The sequence below is a fragment of the Oncorhynchus gorbuscha genome, linkage group LG12 (assembly GCF_021184085.1).
Source record: "Oncorhynchus gorbuscha isolate QuinsamMale2020 ecotype Even-year linkage group LG12, OgorEven_v1.0, whole genome shotgun sequence".
In the NCBI taxonomy this organism is placed as follows: Eukaryota; Metazoa; Chordata; class Actinopteri; order Salmoniformes; family Salmonidae; genus Oncorhynchus; species Oncorhynchus gorbuscha.
The window spans coordinates 82,413,113-82,424,834 of NC_060184.1; positions in this window are offsets into that span (position 1 = coordinate 82,413,113).

Consider the following 11,722-nt stretch of genomic DNA (forward strand, 5'->3'; position numbering starts at 1 on the left):
AGTCTGTGGTTCCTCCTACCTTCTGACAGCTTGGCTTTGTCAGTTGAGTCTGTGGTTCCTCCTACCTTCTGACAGCTTGGCTTTGTCAGTTGAGTCTGTGGTTGTCAGTTCTTTGCTTGGTTATACAGTATATTAACAGTTTATTTACAAAAGGCTTTATCCATACATACATTTTTCACATTTGCGTTTTTTCATCAGAAGTGATTGCTTATGGGTACCTTAATGTGTGTGTAAAATATGACTGTTCTGAGATGTTTCATGCATAGGTTTTAGATGTGTATAAAAATTTGATTTTGCAAAATGCTATATGTCCACAATTTGCTGCCGTGTCCTGTCTTGTCCTGATGAAATTAAACAGCTTTTTTCACTTGATTCAGAACTAATATCAATGGTTTACTTTGTATCACTCTCTCTCTCTCTCTCTCTCTCTCTCTCTCTCTCTCTCTCTCTCTCTCTCTCTCTCTCTCTCTCTCTCTCTCTCTCTCTCTCTCTCTCTCTCTCTCTCTCTCTCTCTCTCTCTCTCTCTCTCTCTCTCTCTCTCTCTCTCTCTCTCTCTCTCTCTCTCTCTCTCTCTCTCTCTCTCTCTCTCTCTCTCTCTCTCTCTCTCTCTCTCTCTCTCTCTCTCTCTCTCTCTCTCTCTCTCTCTCTCTCTCTCTCTCTCTCTCTCTCTCTCTCTCAGCCCCTAACAGTCTACCCAGGTAAATCCACAAGCCCCGACGAGTCTACCCAGGCAAATCCACAAGCCCTGACGAGTCTACCCAGGCAAATCCACAAGCCCTGACTAGTCTACCCAGGCAAATCTACAAGCCCTGACTAGTCTACCCAGGCAAATCTACAAGCCCCGACTAGTCTACCCAAGCAAATCCACAAGCCCTGACTAGTCTACCCAGGCAAATCTACAAGCCCTGACTAGTCTACCCAGGTAAATCCACAAGCCCTGACTAGTCTACCCAGGTAAATCAACAAGCCCCGACTAGTCTACCCAGGTAAATCCACAAGCCCTGACTAGTCTACCCAGGCAAATCCACAAGCCCTGACTAGTCTACCCAGGTAAATCCACAAGCCCCTAACAGTCTACCCAGGCAAATCCACAAGCCCTGACTAGTCTACCCAGGTAAATCCACAAGCCCCTAACAGTCTACCCAGGCAAATCCACAAGCCCCTAACAGTCTACCCAGGCAAATCCACAAGCCCCTAACAGTCTACCCAGGCAAATCCACAAGCCCTGGTCTACAGGTATCCTAACAGGGCTTTGAATCCAATCAGCCTCTGGACAGTCTGTGGCCTGCCTGACTGCCTGCCTGCCTGCCTGACTGCCTTCCCTTCTGCTACACACATGTGCACACGTGTGCGTGTGGGTTATATGTCTACTGTGAGACGGGAAAACATATAGAACACCCGGGAAATGTTTGATTGACACGTGAAAGGTAAATGCACATATCATCTGTGCAAGAAAAGCAGTCCTATTGAAATACTTATAACGTAAACCCATTCCGTACAAATGTGCTCAACCGCGACATTCAAACGAGGCTGCAAAGACATCTAATGGGACTGTAACGACTGTGTCGACATCAACATCTGGGGTGTGAACTAGGTTTCTATTCAAGCGTTGCTCGACATGGTAATGGCTCTATAGTATTGGAGAAAAGTTGAAAAAAGGACCCTGCGTTACATCGTGACGTGTCATGTCGTAACGTACAGCACGCATAAAGCAACTATTTCTGTCTTACAATCTCCCTCCACCAGGTGTAGCACTTGTCTCATCCTTTAAAAACATGACATGGACAGTGACGGGGGTAAAGGGGGGATACATAGTCGTTTTTTCCGTCATCACTGCAAGCATCATGACTCTCAAAAGCCGCTGTTTACTTCTGAAGATCACTTTAGCACCGCCCTAAAAGCCTGATTCAAATTCCACACAAACCTTCAAATAGGTATGTAATGACACATTATATAAACTCTTTATAGTGTTTTATTTACATTTTAGAGGCGATAAGGTGATAAGTTGGACAGATCGAGTGAAAAAAAAGCCATTTCCCCAAACGACATCTCCTCTCCTTCTCACTATCACGCATTAGTTTAATTAACATCTCTCCTACTCACCATCACGCATTAGTTTAATTAACATCTCTCCTTCTCACTACCACGCATTAGTTTAATTAACATCTCTCTCCTTCTCACTACCACGCATTAGTTTAATTAACATCTCTCCTTCTCACTATCACGCATTAGTTTAATTAACATCTCCTCTCCTTCTCACTACCACGCATTAGTTTAATTAACATCTCTCTCCTTCTCACTACCACGCATTAGTTTAATTAACATCTCTCCTTCTCACTACCACGCATTAGTTTAATTAACATCTCTCCTTCTCACTATCACACATTAGTTTAATTAACATCTCTCTGTAACGGCGTTCGTCTGTTGTAAGAAAAGAGTCGGACCGAAATGCAGCGTGTAGGTTACTCATGACTTTAATGAAAGAAAGCGTGGTACATGAAATAACTGAAACTAAATACAAAAACAACAGAACGGAACGTAAAACTAATTACAGCCTATCTGGTGACTACAACACAAAGACAGGAACAAACACCCACGAATTACAAAGTGAACTCAGGCTACCTAAATACGACCAAGGCGTGACAGAACCACCCCCTAAGGTGCGGACTCCCGGACGCACCTCAAGAGCATAGGGAGGGTCCGGGTGGGCGTCTGTCCATGGTGGCGGTTCTGGCTCGGGATGTGAACCCCACTCCATTAATGTCCTAGTTCCTCCCCTTCGCGTCCTGGGATAATCCACCCTCTCCGCCGGCCATGGCCTAATAGGAGCAGCTTGTGACAGAGGGGCAGCTCGGGACAGAGGGGCAGCTCGGGACAGAGGGGCAGCTCGGGACAGAGGGGCATCTCAGGACAGGGGGGCATCTCAGGACAGGGGGGCATCTCAGGACAGAGGGGCAGCCCGGGACAGAGGGACAGCTCGGGACAGAGGGACAGCTCGGGACAGAGGGGCAGCTCGGGACAGAGGGGCAGCTCGGGACCGAAGCAGCCCGGGACTGAGGGGAAGCCCGGTACTGAGGGGAAGCCCAGTACTGAGAGGAAGCCCAGTACTGAGAGGAAGCCCAGTACTGAGAGGAAGCTCAGGCAGGTAGTAGGCTCCGGTAAATCCTGGCTGGCTGGCGGAACTGGAAGATTCAGGTTGACAAGCAGATCAGGAAGAGACTGGTTGTCTGGTGGCGCTGGGCTGACTGGCGGCGCTGGCGGCGCTGGGCAGACTGGGAGCACTGGCGCCGCTGGGCAGACTGGGAGCACTGGCGGCGCTGGGCAGACTGGGAGCACTGGCGGCGCTGGGCAGACTGGGAGCACTGGCGGCGCTGGGCAGACTGGGAGCACTGGCGGCCCTGGGCAGACGAGGCGCACTGGAGGCCTGGTGCGTGGTGCTGGAACTGGTGGTACTGGATCGAGGACACGCACAGGAAGCCTGGTGCGGGGAGCTGCTACCGGAGGACTGGTGTGTGGAGGTGGCACAGGATGGGCTAGACCGTGAAGGCGTACTGGAGATCTTGAGAGCAGTGTAGGCACAGGACGTGCAAGGCTAGGGATGTGCACAGGAGGCCTGGTGCGTGAGGCTGGCACCAACTTCACCAGCCGACTAACACGCACCTCAGGTTGAGTATAGAGCGCTAACTCAGGTGCTATCAAATCCCCGACACGATCCGTCAGACGAATATTATATCTATAGCACCAAGCTAGCAACTCCCTCATTACTCTTTCACAGTCTCTGCTTCGCTCACCTCTAACACTGGCTCTGGTCTCCTCCTTGGCTCCTCACGATGAACAAGGAGAGTTTGCTCAGGTCTATCTCCTGACTCAGCCATACTCTCCCTAAGCCCCCCCCCAATACATTTTTTGGGGTGACTTTCGGGTTTCGCTCTGCGCCGCCGTGCTTTCCTTTTCGACTCCATTCGCCTATAGCCCTCTTCGCATTGCTGCAGGGAATCCCAGGCGGGCTCCTGCACTCTCTCTGGGTCGGCCGACCATCTGTCGATTTCTTCCCACGTCGTATACTCCATGCCTCTACCTTCCATAATGTCCTCCTTACGCTCCAGCTGTCTACGTCGCTGCCAGTTTACACGCTGCTCGGTCCGTGAGAGGTGGGTGTTACAAAGTGAACTCAGACTACCTAAATACGGTTCCCAATCCGAGACAACGAGAATCACCTGACTCCAATTGAGAACCGCCTCAGGCAGCCAAGCCTAACTAGACACACCCCTAATCATACACAATCCCAATGCGAATAAAACCCCAATACGAACCCAACACATAAACCCATGTCACACCCTGGCCTGACCAAAATATATAACGAAAACACAAAAACATATTACCAAGGCGTGACACTCTCCTTCTCACTACCACGCATTAGTTTAATTAACATCTCTCTCCTTCTCACTATCACGCATTAGTTTAATTAACATCTCTCTCCTTCTCACTATCACGCATTAGTTTAATTAACATCTCTCCTTCTCACTACCACGCATTAGTTTAATTAACATCTCTCCTTCTCACTACCACGCATTAGTTTAATTAACATCTCTCCTTCTCACTACCACGCATTAGTTTAATTAACATCTCTCCTTCTCACTATCACACATTAGTTTAATTAACATCTCTCCTTCTCACTATCACGCATTAGTTTAATTAACATCTCCTCTCCTTCTCACTATCACGCATTAGTTTAATTAACATCTCTCTCCTTCTCACTATCACGCATTAGTTTAATTAACATCTCTCCTTCTCACTACCACGCATTAGTTTAATTAACATCTCTCTCTCTACTTCTCACTACCACACATTAGTTTAATTAACATCTCCTCTCCTTCCCACTACCACGCATTAGTTTAATTAACATCTCTCTGTAACGGCGTTCGTCTGTTGTAAGAAGAGAGTCGGACCGAAATGCAGCGTGTAGGTTACTCATGACTTTAATGAAATAAATCGCGGTACATGAAATAACTGAATACTAAATACAAAAACAACAGAACGGAACGTAAAACTAATTACAGCCTGTCTGGTGACTACAACACAGAGACAGGAACAAACACCCACAAATTACAAAGTGAACTCAGGCTACCTAAATACGACCAAGGCGTGACAGAACCACCCCCCTAAGGTGCGGACTCTCGGACGCACCTCAAGAGCATAGGGAGGGTCCGGGTGGGCGTCTGTCCATGGTGGCGGTTCTGGCTCGGGATGTGGACCCCACTCCATTAATGTCCTAGTTCCTCCCCTTCGCGTCCTGGGATAATCCACCCTCTCCGCCGACCATGGCCTAATAGTCCTCACCCAGATCCCCACATAACTGAGGAGCAGCTTGTGACAGAGGGGCAGCTCGGGACAGAGGGGCAGCTCGGGACAGAGGGGCAGCTCGGGACAGAGGGGCATCTCAGGACAGGGGGGCATCTCAGGACAGAGGGGCATCTCGGGACAGAGGGACAGCCCGGGACAGAGGGGCAGCTCGGGACAGAGGGGCAGCTCGGGACAGAGGGGCAGCTCGGGACCGAAGCAGCCCGGGACTGAGGGGAAGCCCGGTACTGAGGGGAAGCCCAGTACTGAGAGGAAGGCCAGTACTGAGAGGAAGCCCAGTACTGAGAGGAAGCTCAGGCAGGTAGTAGGCTCCGGTAAATCCTGGCTGGCTGGCGGAACTGGAAGATTCAGGTTGACAAGCAGATCAGGAAGAGACTGGTTGTCTGACGGCACTGGGCTGACTGGCGGCACTGGCGGCGCTGGGCAGACTGGGAGCACTGGCGCCGCTGGGCAGACTGGGAGCACTGGCGGCGCTGGGCAGACTGGGAGCACTGGCGGCGCTGGGCAGACTGGGAGCAATGGCGGCGCTGGGCAGACTGGGAGCACTGGCGGCCCTGGGCAGACGAGGCGCACTGGAGGCCTGGTGCGTGGTGCTGGAACTGGTGGTACTGGATCGAGGACACGCACAGGAAGCCTGGTGCGGGGAGCTGCTACCGGAGGACTGGTGTGTGGAGGTGGCACAGGATGGGCTAGACCGTGAAGGCGTACTGGAGATCTTGAGAGCAGTGTAGGCACAGGACGTGCAAGGCTAGGGATGTGCACAGGAGGCCTGGTGCGTGAGGCTGGCACCAACTTCACCAGCCGACTAACACGCACCTCAGGTTGAGTATAGAGCGCTAACTCAGGTGCTATCAAATCCCCGACACGATCCGTCGGACGAATATTATATCTATAGCACCAAGCTAGCAACTCCCTCATTACTCTTTCACAGTCTCTGCTTCGCTCACCTCTAACACTGGCTCTGGTCTCCTCCTTGGCTCCTCACGATGAACAAGGAGAGTTGGCTCAGGTCTATCTCCTGACTCAGCCATACTCTCCCTGAGTCCCCCCCCTCCCCACCCAATACATTTTTTTGGGGTGACTTTCGGTTTTCGCTCTGTGCCGCCGTGCTTTCCTTTTCAAATCCATTCGCCTATAGCCCTCTTCGCATTGCTGCAGGGAATCCCAGGCGGGCTCCTGCACTCTCTCTGGGTCGGCCGACCACCTGTCGATTTCTTCCCACGTCGTATACTCCATGCCTCTACCTTCCATAACGTCCTCCTTACGCTCCAGCTGTCTACGTCGCTGCCAGTTTACACGCTGCTCGGTCCGTGAGAGGTGGGTGTTACAAAGTGAACTCAGGCTACCTAAATACGGTTCCCAATCCGAGACAACGAGAATCACCTGATTCCAATTGAGAACCGCCTCAGGCAGCCAAGCCTAACTAGACACACCCCTAATCATACACAATCCCAATGCTAATAAAACCCCAATACGAACCCAACACATAAACCCATGTCACACCCTGGCCTGACCAAAATATATAACGAAAACACAAAAACATATTGACCAAGGCGTGACACTCTCCTTCTCACTACCACGCATTAGTTTAATTAACATCTCCTCTCCTTCTCACTACCACGCATTAGTTTAATTAACATCTCTCTCCTTCTCACTACCACGCATTAGTTTAATTAACATCTCTCTCCTTCTCACTACCACGCATTAGTTTAATTAACATCTCTCCTTCTCACTACCACGCATTAGTTTAATTAACATCTCTCCTTCTCACTATCACGCATTAGTTTAATTAACATCTCTCTCCTTCTCACCATCACGCATTAGTTTCACTTTCCCACCTGCCATTTAAAAAAAGACCCGACGGAGCTCATTTTCTTCTTCAATCATGCAGAAACGGGCAGCGTGTAGGTTATGTCATTGATTCTGTTGGAAAGGGGAGAAATTGTGCTTTACAATGTTATTGACATTACAGTTGATCTGGAAGTATTACGTTGTTTGGCCGCTACAATAAGGGCAATTATACGGATCAAGGCGATGTACAAAAGTGAATGAGTTTACGTTTTGTATTCTACAGTGTCACATTGCAAAGAGTAAATCTGTGATTCTCATTTTCAAATGAATAACATTGTTTTTGGCCTGAGTATCTGATGTTTCTATGATATTGATCCAAGATGGCGTAGCAGTAAGTCGTCCTGTCGTCCTGTCCCTGTATATATCCCTGTATATATCACTTCTTTTTCGTTTTTTTTAAAACATATTTTTCTTCGCATACCTCTTTAAAAACATTTTGCTAAACCTAAGCTTCCAAATACTCTCCTGCAACCCGCCTCTCCCAATACCTAAAGTATTTATATTTACTTCGGAACCGAAACCCCTCAACTGAAGCTAGCCAGCTAACCACCAGCTATGCTAGCGGTCTTCAGCTAACCGGTCATCAGCTAACCTTTAGCCTGGAAAGCTCTCGCCAGTTCGAACAATGCGACTCTAACCAGAGCCCAACGGACCTATTTATTTTTCATCCCCGGATTCCCACCGCAAACGGAACATTTTTCAGCTGTATCTTCACAACTAGCTATCTAGCTAAACTGCAACCCCAGATGATTACCCCTGGCTAGCGTTTCCACCCACTTAGCCTGAAGCTAGCCCGGCCAGAGCACCTGTAGCATACTCCTGGGCTACAATATCCGGGCCCACGACCGGTCTGTCGATGTCACCGCATGAAGAGGAATAAACAGACTCACCCCATCGCGACGTCCCCCAAAGGCTAACTCTCTAGCCCTCGCTATCTCCCTGCTTGCTAATTCGGCCTGCTAGCTTGTCTAGCTCCGGTCCACTAACTGCTACCTTGTCTAGCCCGGGCCTACGAACTGTTAGCTTGTTAGCACAGGCCTGCTAACCGTCTGAATCACAGCATCCCAAACACTCTCTGGACCCATTTACTTTCTATCTCTTTTTGATTTTTAATTTGTTTATACCTTCCGGAAACCTGCCTCACCCAATGTGATACGTAATCGCTATTATTTTCAATTTCTTAGAACACACTCAAGAACCTCCAGACGCTAACCAGCTAACTAGCTACAAGCTATTTAGTCACTGTTAGTTTTTTTTAACCTGGATAACACTCGCCAGTCCAGCTTCCCTGCCCATCCACCGCTGCCCCCTGGACTCTGATCACTTGGCTACATAGCTGATGCACGCTGGACTGTCCATTAATCACGGTACTCCATTCTGCTTGTTTGTTTTATCTGTCGGCCCCGTCGCATAGTCAACGCCATTTTACCTGCTGTTTGTTGTGCTAGCTGATTAGCTGTTGTCTCACCCACTGTTTTAGCTAGCTTTCCCAATTCAACACCTGTGATTACTGTATGCCTCGCTGTATGTCTCTCTCAAATGTCAATATGCCTTGTATACTGTTGTTCAGGTTAGTTATCATTGTTTTATGGAGCCCCTAGTTCCACTCTTCATACCCCGGTTACCTCCTTTGTCCCACCTCCCACATATGCGGTGACCTCACCCATTACAACCAGCACGTCCAGAGATACAACCTCTCTCATCATCACCCAGTGCCTGGGCTTACCTCCGCTGTACCCGCACCCCACCATACCCCTGTCTGCGCATTATGCCCTGAATATATTCTACCATGCCCAGAAACCTGCTCCTCTTATTCTCTGCCCCCGTACCCTCATACTAATCCTTCTCTGCTCCGCGGGTGATGTGGAGGTAAACCCAGGCCCTGCATGTCCCCAGGCACCCTCATTTGTTGACTTCTGTGATCGAAAAAGCCTTGGTTTCATGCATGTCAACATCAGAAGCCTCCTCCCTAAGTTTGTTTTACTCACTGCTTTAGCACTGCTAACCCTGATGTCCTTGCCGTGTCTGAATCCTGGCTCAGGAAGGCCACCAAAAATTCAGAGATTTCCATACCCAACTATAACATCTTTCGTCAAGATAGAACTGCCAAAGGGGGAGGAGTTGCAGTCTACTGCAGAGATAGCCTGCAAAGTAATGTCATACTTTCCAGGTCCATACCCAAACAGTTCGAACTACTCATTTTGAAAATTACTCTCTCCAGAAATAAGTCTCTCACTGTTGCCGCCTGCTACCGACCACCCTCAGCTCCCAGCTGTGCCCTGGACACCATTTGTGAATTGATCGCCCCCCATCTAGCTTCAGAGTTTGTTCTGTTAGGTGACCTAAACTGGGATATGCTTAACACCCCGGCAGTCCTACAATCTAAGCTAGATGCCCTCAATCTCACTCAAATCATCAAGGAACCCACCAGGTACAACCCTAACTCTGTAAAAAAGGGCACCCTCATAGACATCATCCTGACCAACTGGCCCTCCAAATACACCTCCGCTGTCTTCAACCAGGATCTCAGCGATCACTGCCTCTTTGCCTGTATCCGCCACGGAGCCGCAGTCAAACGACCACCCCTCATCACTGTCAAACGCCCCCTTAAACACTTCTGTGAGCAGGCCTTTCTAATCGACCTGGCCCGGGTATCCTGGAAGGACATTGACCTCATCCCGTCAGTTGAGGATGCATGGTCATTCTTTAAAAGTAATTTCCTCACCATTTTAGATGAGCATGCTCCGTTCAAAAAATGCAGAACCAAGAACAGATACAGCCCTTGGTTCACTCCAGACCTGACTGCCCTCGACCAGCACAAAAACATGCTGTGGCGGACTGCAATAGCATCGAATGGTCCCCGTGATATGCAACTGTTCAGGGAAGTCAGGAACCAATACACGCAGTCAGTCAGGAAAGCTAAGGCCAGCTTCTTCAGGCAGAAGTTTGCATCCTGTAGCTCCAACTCCAAAAAGTTCTGGGACACTGTGAAGTCCATGGAGAACAAGAGCACCTCCTCCCAGCTGCCCACTGCACTGAGGCTAGGTAACACGGTCTCCACCGATAAATCCATGATTATCGAAAACTTCAATAAGCATTTCTCAACGGCTGGCCATGCCTTCCGCCTGGCTACTCCAACCTCGGCCAACAGCTCCGCCCCCCCCGCAGCTCCTCGCCCAAGCCTCTCCAGGTTATCCTTTACCCAAATCCAGATAGCAGATGTTCTGAAAGAGCTGCAAAACCTGGACCTGTACAAATCAGCTGGGCTTGACAATCTGGACCCTCTATTTCTGAAACTATCTGCCGCCATTGTCGCAACCTCTATTACCAGCCAAGCTTACCCTAGTAAAACTGACTATCCTACCGATCCTCGACTTCGGTGATGTCATCTACAAAATGGCTTCCAACACTCTACTCAGTAAACTGGATGCAGTCTATCACAGTGCCATCTGTTTTGTCACTAAAGCACCTTATATTACCCACCACTGCGACTTGTATGCTCTAGTCGGCTGGCCCTCGCTACATATTCATCGCCAGACCCACTGGCTCCAGGTCATCTACAAGTCCATGCTAGGTAAAGCTCCGCCTTATCTCAGTTCACTGGTCACGATGGCAACACCCATCCGTAGCACGCGCTCCAGCAGGTGTATCTCACTGATCATCCCTAAAGCCAACACCTCATTTGGCCACCTTTCGTTCCAGTCATCTGCTGCCTGTGACTGGAACGAACTGCAAAAATCGCTGAAGTTGGAGACTTTTATCTCCCTCACCAACTTCAAACATCAGCTATCTGAGCAGCTAACCGATCGCTGCAGCTGTACATAGTCTATTGGTAAATAGCCCACCCATTTTCACCTACCTCATTCCCATACTGTTTTTATACTGTTTTTTATTTATTTACTTTTCTGCTCTTTTGCACACCAATATCTCTACCTGTACATGACCATCTGATCATTTATCACTCCAGTGTTAATCTGCAAAATTGTAATTATTCGCCTACCTCCTCATGCCTTTTGCACACATTGTATATAGACTCCCCTTTTTCTCTGTGTTGTTGACTTGTTAATTGTTTACTCCATGTGTAACTCTGTGTTGTCTGTTCACACTGCTATGCTTTATCTTGGCCAGGTCGCAGTTGCAAATGAGAACTTGTTCTCAACCAGCCAGCCTGGTTAAATAAAGGTGAAATAAAATAAATAAAACATTCTTAGAAATACACGTTGAAAGTTTGCCTTGGTCACAGATCTAGGATCAGATTACATCAACTACTGACCTTCAGTTTAGTGTGTTAGCTCAACCTCTGTACCTGTACATAGCCCGTCTGTAAATAGCACACCCAACTACCTCATCCCCATATTGTTATTTATCCTCTTGCTCTTTTGCACCCCAGTATCTCTACTTGCACATCATCATCTACACATCTATCACTCCAGTGTTAATGGCTAAATTGTAATTATTTCGCCTCCATGACCCTACTCTTCTACATTTGCACACACTGTAGATAGATTTT